This window comes from Tenrec ecaudatus, chromosome 14 (genome assembly GCF_050624435.1).
Source record: "Tenrec ecaudatus isolate mTenEca1 chromosome 14, mTenEca1.hap1, whole genome shotgun sequence".
Lineage (NCBI taxonomy): Eukaryota > Metazoa > Chordata > Mammalia > Afrosoricida > Tenrecidae > Tenrec > Tenrec ecaudatus.
In genome coordinates this window covers 59,510,068-59,525,949 of record NC_134543.1, presented here as the reverse complement: position 1 = coordinate 59,525,949, position 15,882 = coordinate 59,510,068, and positions in this window count along the sequence as shown.

The following is a 15,882-nucleotide window of genomic DNA, read 5'->3' as shown; positions in this document are numbered from 1 at the left end:
GAATCTTTTCGATCACAAAGATGAGCACACTTATTAGCAGGCATGACTTAGCAGGTGGTCTTTCTTCCAAAAACCAAAGTATATCCGAAAACCTTGAGTTATAACAAATATTTATGAACTCAGCTTAATACCAGTAAATTACCTTGACATTATATATAACAAAACATAATTACTGTGCAAAATGAGTTTGTTTAAATATTGTTTCATTCAGACTTTTACCACTACCTTTCCTGATTTCCTAAACCTTAAATATTGTTTCTTAAATCTAAACTTAGCCTTTCAAAATTCCCTAAGATTTCTATGCTTAGTTGGGAGGGGTGGGAGAAAGATGAAGCTTTCTACTCCAGTACAGGTACAGTCTCAGAACCCACAGAGACATTTCCACCCTTTCCTCTAAGGTCACTGTGTATTGAAATCTACTGGAAGGCATTGAATGTTTTGGAGTTGGGGGGCATTTTTCTGCCTTGTCCTTCCTATCATTGCTCACCTTCAAAGACAAGGATTAATCATACCAATTAATTGTATATGTTTAAACTGGTCCAGATATTTTATCAGCACCACGCTCTAACCAACTGAGCTAACCTGCCAACCTACAGATATTTAAAAAGTCAATAGATATCTAATTTCTTTCCACAAAATATTAACTGTAAGCCATTTGTTCTTTATCACAACTCAAGGCGAGGGAGGAGTGCCCCCAACTATTTTAGCTGCTGTATTTTCACCTAGGCTTATCTTGTGCCTCTGGATCGATTGTACTGGATTTTAGTCACTTGGAAAGGTTTTTATTTCAAGATTGTTATGAACACAAAAATCTCTGTCAAAATGAAAACATTTCATCTATTCTTTATAACACCAGGACTATTCAATTCATTTGCACCATTTGCCATCTAACGAAATTAGAGTGAGTTCCTGGAAGAATTATTATTATTCAATTAATAATACTATCCAGAGGAAAATGATATTTTTATTATGCAATTTTTATGTATGCTTTATTGATTCATTTTTGAAAAAAGCAATTTAGAAAAACCATCTCTTTCTGAGCTACTATTTTATTTGTCATTGTGGTTAGAGCAATCCCATGGTGGCTCACACAGAGGAAGAAAAGGAGGAAACCCAGATCCAATGTTTTCTCTGTATTGAAACCTAACTGCTCAAGACAGACTTAACCACTTTCCTAGGGGAACCACCGGATTTCCTCAAAGAATCACACGGTCACTCTCGTGAAAGTCAGTGTAAATAACAGGCTTATAAATTACCTGAGTGCACCTTTACTTACGATTTTCTATTTTATGATGGTCAACAACAGCCAGGCATTCCTAAGCAACACGAAACAAGGCAACACACATACATACATACAAGGGTGCTTCAAGAAGTTCTTAAGAAAATAGATCAAAAAGATAATGGAAGGAATTTTTCCATGAACTTTTAGAAATACCTTCATATAAGTTAACTGCTTCATTTCAGTTATGGAAACCATCTTAAAATTACTAGAAATCTCCTCATATCCAGTCTACAAAACCACATCTCAAACACAGCACTGACTTTCTAAAGAATTCTTGGCTATCACGTGTTAATGTCCACTGAACAACACCAGCACCAAAGTCTATAATGTTACATACGTGAATCATGGCAGGACTTGAGAAAGGTCCTTAGATATGTCATACCTTATCTTGCCAGCCACAGCATATGTTTCTGCAAAACAGACTGGGAACTGCCATGACCCCAGATAATTTCTCAACAGGCCAGGAACAGTTGCAGATTACCCCCTGAAAATCTAGCTAAGATTTGGTGATTCCACCCCATACACACATACACAAATCAGATATAACTCTTGACAACAGTGAAGCAAGGCATTTGGTGTCTTCGAATTTTGTATTTTTCCTCACCAATGTGGACACAGACTTAGGAGCCAGAACTGGAGACCTTTAAAAATATCATGGACCAGAGTTTGTTATGGTGCACACAGTCAAATGCCTTTGCATAATTAATGAAACTCAAGTAAACCTCTTTCTGATATTCTCTGCTTTCAGCCAAGATCCATCTGACATCCACAATGATAACCCTTTTTCCATGCTCTCCTCTGAATCATATCTGACCTTCTGGCAGTTGCCTGTCAATGTTCTGCTGCAATTGTTGTTACATAATCTTAAGCAAGATGCTACTTGCATGTGCTATCAATGATACCATTCTATAATTTGAGCATTCTGTTGGTTTGCCATTCTTTGCAACAGGTACAAATATGGATCTCTTGCTGTCCGTTGACCAAGTAGCTGTTCTCCACATTTTCTGGCAAGGATGAGCACAAGTCAGTGCCTCCAGTGTTTCTTCAGCTAACTGAAACATTTCAATGGATCGCCCATCAATTCCTGGAGGCTGCTTTGTGGCTAATTCTTTCCTTGCCATTGGAACTTCCTTCAGCACCATTAGTCTTGCCCATATGCTACCTCCTGGAATGATGGAATGTGAACTAGGTCGTTTTGGTACAGTGAATCTGTATACCAAATCTGGGAACTTGTGTTAATCTTCTTCAGGTTTATTCTGAACTTACATATGAGCAATTGATCGCATGTTCCACCCTCAGATCCCTGGTCTGGGATTAATTGCTGATACTGAGCTTCTCTGTCATGTCTTCCCACAGATGTAGTCAATTTGATTTTGGTATATTCAATTTAGCTAAGTTCATGTGCATAGTTGCCTTTTGTGTTGTTGAAAATGTATTTTCTATAAACAAATTGTTTTTCAAAACTTTATCATGTGATCCACAGCTTCATTTCTACCACCAAGTCTGTATTTTCCAACTACTGTTTCTTCCTTCTTGTTTCCAACTTCTGCATTGAAATCACCCCTATCAATGCAGCTGAATTGCATATTTGATGAATTTCTGACTGAAGTCCTTGGAAGAATTCTTCAGTTTCTTCATTACTAGGTCTTGTGGTTGACGCATAAATTTGAATAATAGTTGTATTGATTGCAATTCCTGAAGATGGATAGACATAATTCTTTCACAAACAACATTGTACTTCAAGATGGATTTAGCAAGATCCTTTCTAACATTGAATGTCAGGCTATTCTTCTTGATCATGTTATTCCTGGCATAGTAAATTATGATTTTTCTGATTCAAAATGGCCAATGTGAGTCCATTTCAGCTTACTAGTGCCTAGGATAGATATCTACATGCGTTCAATTTCTTTTTTGACTACTTCTAAGTTTTCTAATTTCATACTTTGCACATTCCACGTTCGGATCATTAGAGGATTCTTGGAGATCTTTCTCTTTATTTTGAGCCATGCCCATTGGCAAACAAAGATCTCAGAGACTTTACTGGAATTAGATCACCATAGCTGACTCCCCTTCAAGAAATCATCTCCTCTTCAGTCAGGTTTCCAGTGCCTTCAGACCAGAGGGGTCTGTCTGCTGGTCTGTATCAGCAACAGTGTTCTTCTTCCTTCGTTGACGCTTTCATCACTGACAGTGCTTTGAAGCTCTGCACAAGGTTTTCAGGGCATCTTCCTCCAAAGAGGGGGCCATGTCCTTCGTATTCTGTTGCTAGTCTGAAAGCTCTGCTGAAACCTGTTCACTTTGGGTGACCCTGCTGACATGTGAAATATCAGTGACATAGCTTCCAAAATTGAAGCAACACTGCAGTATGACAAACCGACAGCAAGCGTTGGAAACTTTAGAACAAGCATACACACAACAAAGTTCTATACATCACTAAAGGAGAATGGTAACCTAATGGCATGGATGGATCTTAAGGACATTATACTGAGTCAATAAGCCAATCACAATGTATGAGACTATTGTTAGTAAAGAAAAATAAATCAAAGACATGGCTTTCATGCAAAAAGAAACATGTCTGGTCACCAAGGAAGCTAGAGAAAGGGGAGTAAGGAGAAGCATTGCAGATGTTAACTTAGGGGGTGGGGCAGATACAATTATTCAAGAAGGAGGAGAGAAAAAGGAGGGCTGGGCAAGCTGTTGAAAGTTTTATAAGTTGTTGAAATTGTTGAGTTAAAAAATGATCATCTGAACTCCCCTCCTCCCCGTAATTCACAATAAAAAATGGGAAGGAAAAATGAGAAAAAAATAAAAAGAGAGGAAGGATGAAAGTTATGTGAATGGATGCACGGGAAAAATTCTCATGCACCAGAAATTCATTTTAAAGGAATACACAGAATACACAGAGCAAACCCCACAACAGAGTTCCTGCTAGGAAATGTAATTGACTCTGGAGTATTGACTTTTCAACCTATATAATAGGATCCTTGACATGTGAGGCTATCCCTATCCTCTACTGAGATATTATATTTGGATTTATTTAAAAATGACTACAACAACAATGTATATGCTGAATACACCAGAAGTAAATTAGAATTCTGATGATCATGTTGGGAAAGTGAAAAGTGAATACCATTTTCATTGTCTCTTCCTTCCTCTTTGGGAATCTTCTGTTTGGTGTGAATGCTATGTTGGAGAGATCTCTATCTGAAAATCAAGAACATCAATATGCTTTCTCTAACTATGTTTAACAAGTTGTATAACATGTCTGATAGCAATGAGCACGAGAAGAAAATGTTCTGGAATTAATTGTGCTGATTATCGCACAATTCTTTATATGGTTTAATGATTAAATTGTGTGATAAGTGAAGTCTATGCAAATAAAATATTTTTTAAGGATTAAAGTGATCATTGAAGTGTGGGAACTGCACCCAATTGGATCCTACCACACCAAGGCAAAACACTAAGGGGGTGCAACAGAACAACAAGGGAATGGAGCAGTGAGGTCCCCAGGGAATGTTGAAGGTGGACTTTGGTGCCCCAACAGACTGGACTTGAAAACACTCCTAAAAGCCAACGAATGATCCTTGAACTAACTACACGCTTTTCTTTCTTATTGTGTTTTTTTTTGTCATTGATTGGTATGTTGTTGTTGTTGTTGTTTTGTTGTATATTGTTGCTTGGTTTTGCTCCGTTTTGTTTTTGTGCATGTTATTATCTCTGCAGGTCTGTCTAAATAAGATAGGCTGGATGAATATTCTGGAGGGGAAAACAATGGGAACTGACAGTTCCGGGGGACATGGGAGAGGGGGAAGGTGGGGGATAAGGTAGTGGTGTTAACAAACCCAGGGACAAGGGAACAACAAGTGATCCAAATCTGTGGTGAGGCAGGTGTGAGAGGCCTGGTAGGGCATGATCAAAGGTAACATAACCAAGAGGAATTGCTGAAACCCTGGTGGGGACAGAGCATGATAGTGGGACAGGAGGAAAGTCAAGGGAAATAGAGAAAAGATCTGGGAGGCAAAGGGTATTTATAGAGGTCTAGATAAAGACATGTACATATGAAAATATATTTATATATGAGGATGGGGAAATAGATCTATTTGCATATATGTATAGGTTGAGTATTAAGGTAGCAGAAGGACATTGAACCTCCACGCAAGTATTCCCTCAATGCAAGAATACTTCTATTAAATTGGCATTCTATGATGCTCTCCTTCCCGACACAACCACTGAAGACAAAGTGGGTGAAAAAGCAAATGTGGTAAAGAAAGCTGATGGTGCCCAGCTATCAAAAGATAGCATCGGGGGTCTGAAAAGCTTGAGGGTAAACAAGCAGCCATCTAACTCAGAAGCAACAAAGCCCACATGGAAGAAACACACCAGCCTGTGTGATCACGAGGTGTCAAAGGGATCAGGTATCAGGCATCATCAGAACAAAAAAAATCTTATCATAGTGAATGAGTGGGGGAGTGCAGAGTAGAGACCCAAAGCCCATTTGTAGGCCCTTACAGAAGGATCTCAGGGAGGAGATGAGCCAGTCAGGGTGCAATGTAGCAACGATGAATCATACAACTTTCCTCTGGTTCCTAAATGCTTCCCTCTCCCTCCCCTACCACTATCATGATCCCAATTCTACCTTGCAAGTGTAGCTGTACCAGATGATGTACACTGGTACAGATAGGAACTGGAAACAGGAAATCCAGGGTGGATGACCCCTTCAGGACCAAGGGTGTGAGTGGTGATACTGGGAGGGTGGGTTGGAACGGGGTAACCAATTATAAGGATCTGCATGTGACCTCCTCCCTGGGGGACGGACAACAGAAAAGTGGGTGAAGGGAGACATCGGACAGGTCAAGATATGAAAAAATAATAATTTATAAATTATCATGGGTTCATGAGGGAGGGAGGAGCGGGAGTGAGGGGGAAAATGAGGACCTGATGCCAGGCCCTTAAGTGGAGAGCAAATGTTTTGCGAATAATGAGGGCAATGAATGTACAAAGGTGCTTTACACAATTGATGTATACATGGATTGTGATTAGAGTTGTATGAGCCCCTAATAAAATGATTAATAAAAAAACAAAGCAAAACTAAAAACTAAAGGGATCACTGAAGAACCAGAGGCAGAATTCACATATTTTCAATTGGGTTGATTTGACCAGATAATTGTTGCACCTAGCACCCACCCACTGTCATTGAGACCATTCTGACTCACAGTGATTCTGTAGGAATAGAATGACCAATTTGGATTTTGGAGGCAGAAATATTCGCAGCAGCAAAAAGGCCATCTTTCTCTGAATAGCCCTATATTAGAACTTCTGCTCTGCAGTTAGTAGTCCAAAGTATGACTTGGACTGCTACCAGGGAACTGGCCTACCTCATTATTTTGTGTTGCATTGTTTATGAGTATAAGCCTAGTTTTTTAGCTCCTTTCACAGACTGGTGAGTTCATGTAATTTTTCTTTTGTGCTTTTTTTAGTTTAAAATACAAGGAATGGAACAAAAGACTGTGGCAGAGAACCGTCTCAAAATGAAAGAATCTGTTATGTATGACGACCCTTTCCATGTGAAGGAGGTGGTGGATATTAGTATTATAAGAACATTATCCTAGTTCCTTGCTGATACATAGACACATAGCAGCAATATGTTTAATCTGCATAGATATTATTTGTGGTAAAAATCATTATGCCGTAAAAATAGACTTAATCCTTTTCATAGCAAGGAAGTTACCAAGCATTGTTTATTAGCTTAAAATCATTCTACAATGAAAAGGAGACTCATTCTAATTAACTGCAAAATGCAAAAGTGAAGCTATGGAGGAGAATCAAAGGTAGAGCAAGATCAGGAAAGAAAGGTGCTAGTGAACTGGCAGAATGCTATGTTACATTACATAAGTCTGTACCTCACAGATTGTTTCATTAAAAATAAATATTCGAGGCTCCCCCCACGAGGACCACCAAGCGGGGCTGAGTTGCATCTCCCGGCCCTGTGATGCTGTGTTGGGGGCCCTCCACTCCCTGCCGTGTATCTTTGCCATGTTAAAGCCAATGCTGACTGCACTCATCATGGGTACACAGAAGAGGAAAGTGTCCCAAGGTCGATGGCAGTGGAGACTACATAGCTCTGGTTGCTACGACTCAACTTTGGGATTGAGTGCTATGTGGAAGAAGTGCCAATGAAACTGTCAGAAATCAGGACTGGGGAAAGGTAAGGAAAAGTTGGGTCTGTCGTGAATGCACAACACACGATGCTGCTACGGGTCTGTCTGCCCTTTGCATCTGGAGCAGCGGTTCTCAAAACTGTAGGACCCCCCTGTGGGGGTCAAACGACCCTTTTACAGGGGTCGCCGGATTCATCACAGTAGCCACATGACAGTGATGAAGTAGCAACGAAAATAAGTTTGTGGTTGGGGGGTCACCGCCGCATGAGGAAGTGTATGAAAGGGTCGCGGCAGGAGGAAGGTGGAGCACCGCCGCTCTAGAGAAATGTAACCGGAGAATGCAGTGTTCAGTCATAAGTGTGTGAAATGGATGTGCTACTGTACCTTTGTCATGACTCGTGCTACCCCTGGAAAGTAAAACCAAACAGCCCTAGAGGAGACCAGACGGTCAACAGCCCCAGGGTGGCTTCAAAACCAAGGTGTGACGGGGAGGAGGCAGAGAAATGAGAGGCCGGAGAGGCAGACGCGCAGCCGGTTCGAACCCAGGCCTCGGGCAAGGTGTGTCTCGGTCCTTACGGCTGGGCGAACCATCCCCGAAAGCAAAGGAAGACATACTGTCCTAGGAGATAGCCGTTGCGTGGGAGTGGGAACCCCGTGTGGAGCTGTCCATCCGTCGGGCACAGAGCATCCAATGACTAATCACAGAGTGTGATTCCCAACGCTCGCCCTCGGAAGTGTCTTTCCAGGTGGGAAGCACCTGAACCAGCCACCTGATAAAGCAAAACTCGACGGAGCAGCTGCAGCCAGTGCCCTCCAGCCTCCTCCTGTCGCATCTGTCTGACTCGCGGTGGCCTCGTGTGATGGAAGGGACTCAGCTGTGCCTGCCGTCCTTGCAGCGCAGGCGTGGCTCTGCCCGTGGTTGCAGCTAGTGTGTCCGTGAGACACTTCTTGGAGATTTCCTTCTCGAGGGCCGGTTGAGCCTGTCCTGTCCTGTCCCGCAGATGGAACATTCCCAATGGCATTGCCCAACACAAGCAGAGAAGGTCCTGTCACCTCGGCACCTAAGGAGCGTGCTGGCCATCTTTCTCCTGAGAAGGGCCTGTTTGTTCTTCGGCAGTCCTAGGTCTGGTCGCCGACCATCGCCCTCAGCAGGATGTAAAGGTGGCCATTCCCTCCGCTCCTCCTGACTCTCCGGGCTGAGCTGTCACGTGACGTGTGAGGTGACGGAGAAGACCCTGGGTGGAGTCCTCGGAGTGACCTCTGTGCTGGTGTCCTTCTTGAGAGCGGTCTTTGCAGCACCTCTCCCCGTGGTGTGGCATACCTTGCTCTCCTGCCGGCTGCATCTGTGGGGGGTGGTTGCTGGCCCCTGGAATGTAGCCATTCTGCAGAAGGACCATCATGCCCCCAGGGGGAGAGGCGCTGGCTGCCCTCCTGGGAGGTCTCGCTTCAGCCAACTCTACTGGTGTTTCCAGGATGCAGGGTTCCAGCTGCAGAATCTGTTGTCCTCAGAGGATGGGCCAGCCACACTCCCCAACTCCAGAGACACAGGAACTCAGCTGAGGGAGAGTGGAAGGCTTGCAGGCCCTCCCGGACCCCCCAACATCCTTCTCATGGGCAGAGGTGCTGTGGAGCCTTCTGGGAGCCCAGCCTGCGGAACACCGGCTGTGGTAGTTAGAGATGACGTCAACTAGACACTCCTAGCTAGAGGCAGAGTCTAGCCTGTCAATCGAGTGGTGGCGGGACACATGGCCTTGGGTTGTGGACTTTGGTATAAAAACAAGATCAGACAGTCAACTCAACTCCTCTCTGCCACTTCACCTTCGTCCCTGCTTGGCCTCCACTGGCCCTCTGTGTCTGCCTCCAGAAGTGGCCCCACGTGAGCCCCCTGACCCCGAGAGCTGTCGGCACCCTGCCATTCTTCCACCAGTCTTCGGATCTGCTCCCACCAACCTGTGATCTCCCTGCTTCCCACTTCACCTTCCAGTGTCACAGCCTGCAGCTCCGTGGACTGGAGGAAGGTCCTGGCTAGCATTGCACCTATGGATTTGAGTTTAGCTCTGCCAGAGCTCCTTTTTGGTGTCCAGTCGCCTCTGAGATCAAGCTCTTTCTTATAAAAAAATAAAATAAATAAATATTCAAGAAAGCGAGAATTATGACAACCTAAACAAATGTATGCTATATATTCTTGAATACCTGAAAAGTATGGAAATCCCTACAGCTTTTGAAAAGTCTTGAAAAGCAAGACTGTAACTCTGAGGACTAAGGTGAGTGTGACCAAAGCCATGATATTTTCAATCACCTCAAATGCATGGGAAAGTTGGACATGGAATTCAGAAGAATAACCAATGCATTTGAATTATGGGCTGCAGAAGAATATTGAAATATCTTGGGTTGACTGAAGAAGAAATTTGTCTGGATGAAGTATAGCCTGAATACTCCTTCAAAGCAAGGGAAGTGAAACGTTTGTCTCAAATATTTGGCCATAGTTTCAGGAGAGATGAGTCCCCGGAGAAGGATGTCATGCTTGGTAAAGTAGAGGAATAGCCAAGAAGTGGAAGACCTGGACAAGATGGATTTGACACCGGGGCTTAACCCGCTGGCTCAAACATTAGAACAACTGAGAGGATGACCAGGCAGTGTTTTGTTCTGTTGTGCATAGGGGTCACTATCTATCAAACCAGTTCTATGGCCCCTTACATCAGCATGGAGATCCCTGTTGAGATTGCGGTTAGACTTTGCTATACTTTGTTTTCTTGCAGGTGAGGATGAAATGTTTTATACTAAGCTGTGTGATGAGAATAGCAAAAATTAAAACCAAACAAACGCATTGCTCTCAAATTGGTTCTTATTCATAGTGACCTTCAGATAGGATTAAATTTAAATGGAAATAAGATAAAACCTGTTGAATGTCAGTTTTATAAAGTAAAAAGGCTTACTTATTTGTTGCCTGGTGCTCTTAGATTTGAACTAGCACAACTGGATGACTTTCATGAACAGAATTTTATTTTCTCATAGTTAGCAAACTAGAAGTCCAAATTCAGGGCATCGGTTCCATTGGAAGACTTCCTCTTTCTGAGGGCTTTGTGAGGTTGTCCTTGTCTGCCCCTTCCACTTGTATCCTGGTTCATGTGGCTCAGAATATTTTTTCCACATTGTTGCACATCCTCAATTAATGTTTTAATTTCACTTATATTTCAAAAGATAGTGACTCAAGATACACAACACCAATCTTGCCTCATTGACACAACAAAACACCAATCCAACCTCATGACAAAGCCTCAGATTCCACAACTAAGATAAAATTATAAATATAGACATAGATTGATATTTACCACATTCATTCTTTTTTGACGCAATTTAATTCATAACACATAACAATGTGGAAGCCTTTGGAAGTAAATTTAGATGCATTATAATTTCTTCTCCCCCACCTTTTAACCCCTTGTCCTTACTCTGAGATGTATCAATATGGATCAAATATTATGCTAAATCTCTACACATCATGTCTGCATGCTCAAGGAGTGATAAAGATTCGCCAGTCTGCCACATCTCTTTCCCTGAGAGCTCCTCTTTGTAACTTCTGCTTACTTCTGGGGATGGAGAAAGATCATAATCATAGTTGAATTTTTACTTGTTTAAGATTTAATCTCTTCCTAGGAAATTTCCACGTATCTAGCTGCCGAATTTCCCTTAAACACAAATATTCTTGGGAAGATAAGAGTTTTGATCTGTAGTTAATTTGGATTGACGAGTATCTTCTTTAAAGTCAGAAGGAACTTTGAACTTGAACTGACTTCCAAGATTTTAGGATATAGGGATATATGAACCTGTCACTGAAAAGAGAAAGCTAAAGGGTAAAATGCTCATAATTTTTAATGTTGGTAGAAAAGAATTTCAGGCGGAAGACAAAGGGTTAAATATTTAAAGAGATATATTCCAATGTCTTCTAAGATTTCAAGGTTATTAGTATGAAATCTTCATCTGGAAGTCAATTGACCCTGAAAAAGAAATCTGCCTCTCCTGGAAGCAGGTATCATTTGCTCCTGGGAATTGTTTTTGTCAGAGGTTTTCACATCCACTACCTGAGAACAGCTAATGCAGCGAGATAAATGCGTCCTCTCTGGTTGGCAACATGTTGAGATTTTTCATCTCTAATTGTATTACCCTATGATTATCATCTTCTCTGAATTATGCATATAGACTGTCAATTAGATTAAAAACCTTTCAATAAATTATGTTTGGGACTGTGAAAACCGTGACTCTATTTCCAGTTAATGGGATATTCTCTCTTCATTATCTCTCATTGGTTTAAAAGAAAATGTCCTCGGAACCGTGCTCGTGCACATGACAAAGAGGGCTCACTGCTTGGAGATCAGGGATTCTCTCCACCTCGCAAGGCATCACTTATGAGCAAGAGGAAAATAGTCCAGATACTCCAGGAACAGTAATTGATTGCTTTATTCAATAGTTCTAAACAGTATACAGAAAACGTCTCCACCAGTGCATGTAATTTTGCCTTGGAGTTTTGCTGGCAAAAACCACCGCACATAACTTCTTGATAGTGATATTCAGGATTAAGAGAATCTGCTCTATGACCTGTAAAGGGAAAAAAATTTAAAGGAAAGAGATAAGCACATTTAGGAGCATGTATGTTATATTGTTTATAGATTTAGTTTTGCTTTGGAATAATGTTAAAGAAAATAATCACAATAATGTTACAAAAGACTTATATCCCTTATGCGAACATTGCCCAAGGTGGGCAATGCCAGCTCCTGGGGAGTGCTGATGTGAAGCAGGCAGGCTGATGGAGCATTTAGATACCTATACTTTAATCTGGGTTATGACTACAGTGCAAACGTTTTATTTTCCTGTGGGGCACTTACTAATTTTTTAAGGTTTATCTGAAAAGTAGGTGGTAGATCGAATAAGTTTGGAAACCTATGCTTTAGATCCTTTGAGAGTAAACGGACAACAGGATGCTCCATGATCATAAAATATTTTGGTAAATACTCAGGTCTTGTATAAAAGGGATCTTTCCTAGCGATAGAGCTTGAATGTAATAAATTACATTGAATTATACATTTAAACAGAGGAATAGCAAAAGTCTTGTTATAGATATCTCACCACATTTTTTAAAGGGGGAGGAATTGCCTCTATAATCACAGCAAACAAAGTAAAAACAATGAACACTGATCCCCTCTTGCTGTGTAAATCACTGACCCATCCTGATTTTGCCGTTTGTCCTGATAATGCCTATGATAGCCAAGTTAGTTTTGGAGCATGTGGTGCTTGTAATTGCCACGTTGCTTAGATTCTTGTCATCTAGAATAATTCTCCAGTTTTTCCTTGACTTTAAGACTTGAACACATTTCAAGATCGCAAGTAAATGGTTTTTTAATATTTTTCCTAATTTGAATATGATTTCTTGTTGTTATTAAGTACTGTCTATTTGGTTGTACATCATCCTCAACATTTTTCTTATGTTTGAGCCTGTGGTTGCAGCCACTGGGTCAGAACATCTCCTTGAGGATCTCGCTCTTTTTTTCAATGAACCTCTCCTTTCCTAAGCAGGCTGTATTCTTCCAGGGACTTGGCTTTCCTGCCCAAAATACATTAGATGAAGTCTCGCCATCCTCACTTTTAGCAAATATTCTGGCTGTACTTATTCTCAAAACAGAGTTTGTTTATTCTTCCGGCAGACCACAGTACTTTTAATAATTTTCACCAAGACCAAAACTCAAATTCACCAATAGTGTGGTCTTCCTCATTCCTGGTCCCACTTTGACATGCAGATGGGTTGATTGACAATACCATGGCTTGAGTCAGGCACACTTTAGTTCTCAAAGTGACCCTCGTGTTCTTCAACACTTGAAGAGTTCTCATGCAATTTGTTTGTCCAATATAAGAAGGGGTTCTTGACTGCTATTGCCAGAGGAGCTGATTATAGATCCAAGTAAAATATAAAATCCTTGTCTACTCTGATCCTGGTCCCATCATGCAGATTTTTGCTTACATTGAGATGCAATGCCTGTTAAAGGCTATAGTCTGATTTTCACTGGCAAATGTTACAAGTGCTTCCGGATGACAGTGAGTACGGTTGTATCACATCTGAAGTTGTTCACAGGCCTTCTTCCAATCTTGAAGTGACCTTCCTTTTCAAATAGGACCGCTTCTTGGATTATTGGCTCACCATACGGATGGAAAAGCGTGGTTAAAGGAGACAGCCCTGACTTTATGCACGAGCTCCTTCTTGTGTTCACTGCCGACCTCATAGAACATGTAGGTTCTGAAAATCACATGCATCTCAGTATGGTCCATAGTTTGCTATGATCCACATAGACAAATGCCTTTGCATCGCCAATAAAACACAAGTCAACATCTTTCTGGCAATTTCTGGTTTCAGGCAAGATCCATCTGCGGTCAATAGTGTTCTCCCTTGTGACATACCTTCTTATGAATTTGTGGCAGCTCCTTATGCAACCGTTTTTAAAATTATCTGCAGCAAAATTTAACTTGTATGTGGTATTAATGATACTGTTGGCTAATTTTCTCATTTTGTTAACTTTGTTTGGACTGGGCACCTATGGTTCTCTTCCAGTCAGTTAGCCAGGTAACTGTCCTTCGAAGTTCTTTGTACCTCATGTAGCACAATGCGCTTCCAGTGCTTCATCAGCTGGTGGAAACATTTCTCTTGATAAGGCATCAATTCCTGCAGCCTTGTCTTAAGCTAATGCCTTCAGTGAAGTTTGGACTCTGCCCTCAGTCCCCTTGATTCTTGATTAGATTGGAACGGTTGTGTCAACCATGGTTTTCATACACTGGCTTCAGATATCCCTGCCTTGTTCACCGTTGTGAACAAGGCGTGTTCTTTACTGAGCGTGTTCTTCCTGGGTGGCTTTCTAACGCCAGGTCTTCATACGTGCCACTATCATAATCTACTTTGCCTTCTGGTGCTGCCTCCTAATTTTCTGCTCAGCTCTTTTATGTCATCATTTCTTTCCTTGTCTTTAGCTGCTCTACAGTCAGTAGCAAGTTCCAGAGTCTCCTCTGACAGCCCCTTCGATCTCTTCTTTCTTTCATGTCTCTTCAAATAGCCTTTTTGCTTTTTTCATGCAAGACCTTCTTGATATCATCTTATATCTTCGCATGGCTGCTGTCAGTGTTCAGTGGGTCAAATCTGTCTTTGAAACACGCTCTGTTTCTGGTGGGAGATACTAAAAGTTGTGTTTTGGATCTCATGGACTTGTTTCCATTTCCTTCAGCTTCAACCTGAATTAGAATATGCTCAATTGATTATCTGTACCACAGTCAGCCCTCGCCTTGTTTTGGTTTATGATATTGAACTTCCCCGTCATATCTTCCTACGGATGAACTTCTCCTTCTTCTGTTCACCCTTTATTTGTTTATTTATTTGTTAAAAGATCCATATTTCCCCAATGCAAGTCCCAAACCAACAAACCTCTGGATTTTTATGGTGGTTGTTTTATGTTCATATTGTGTATATCGCACTCTGATTATTAATGGATGGTCACATCTTTTCTTCTTATTTTGAAGGATGTCCCATGTGTAAATGAAGACACAGAAAGCTTTACTCCATCCGTATTAAAATGTTCAAATGTACTTTGAGGAGACATCCCTTCCTTCTGGTGTGTTTTTCAACCTGAGGGATGCATTTCCAGGCACTATATTTGATGTGTTTCACTGCTGTGCACAGGTGTGCAGTGGCTGAGCACTCATATGTAGCCAGTCTCATCATAGTCTGTAAGCACATTTGGAATCTGTTCACCATGCTTTAGACTGGTGATTTCTGAAATATCTGTGACATAGCTTCCAGCATCACAGCAACATACATGCCAGTACAGACAGACAAATGGATAGACAGATGCTTCCTCATAATTCAATTCATCTGCATCTTTGACAAAAATGTTACAAAGTGATGTTGCTTTTTACTCATTGTACTGTACTGGGTGCTACATAATTTTGACTTTGTGTTTTAATGTTTTAGGGTTTGTTTCGATATATTCTCATCCCTCTGTAACATCCCAATCATCTACACTTTTGGTCATTATATGGTGTTCTAAGCTTATCTTGTGTTTTGTCCATCTTAGGAAAATTAGTCATTTCTATAATTGTTTCTCATCCATTTTTATGGTAAATATTACTTATAACCCCAAACTGATTCTTGTATGATCGTTGCCAGTGGAGTGCTTCTCTTTGCTAATTGATAGAGATGAGGAATATGTGTGCAAATGTGTGTACACACATCCTGCGCGCACACACACACACACACACACACTTTTATAATTATATTTATTTTTCTATCACTGTAGATTGAAAACCACAATTTCACATTAAAACCCCGATCTCAAGTAAATCTCTTTATATATGAAAAACATGAATTCACACCCACGTTTCTTATACACACTGATTATATGAATGCCT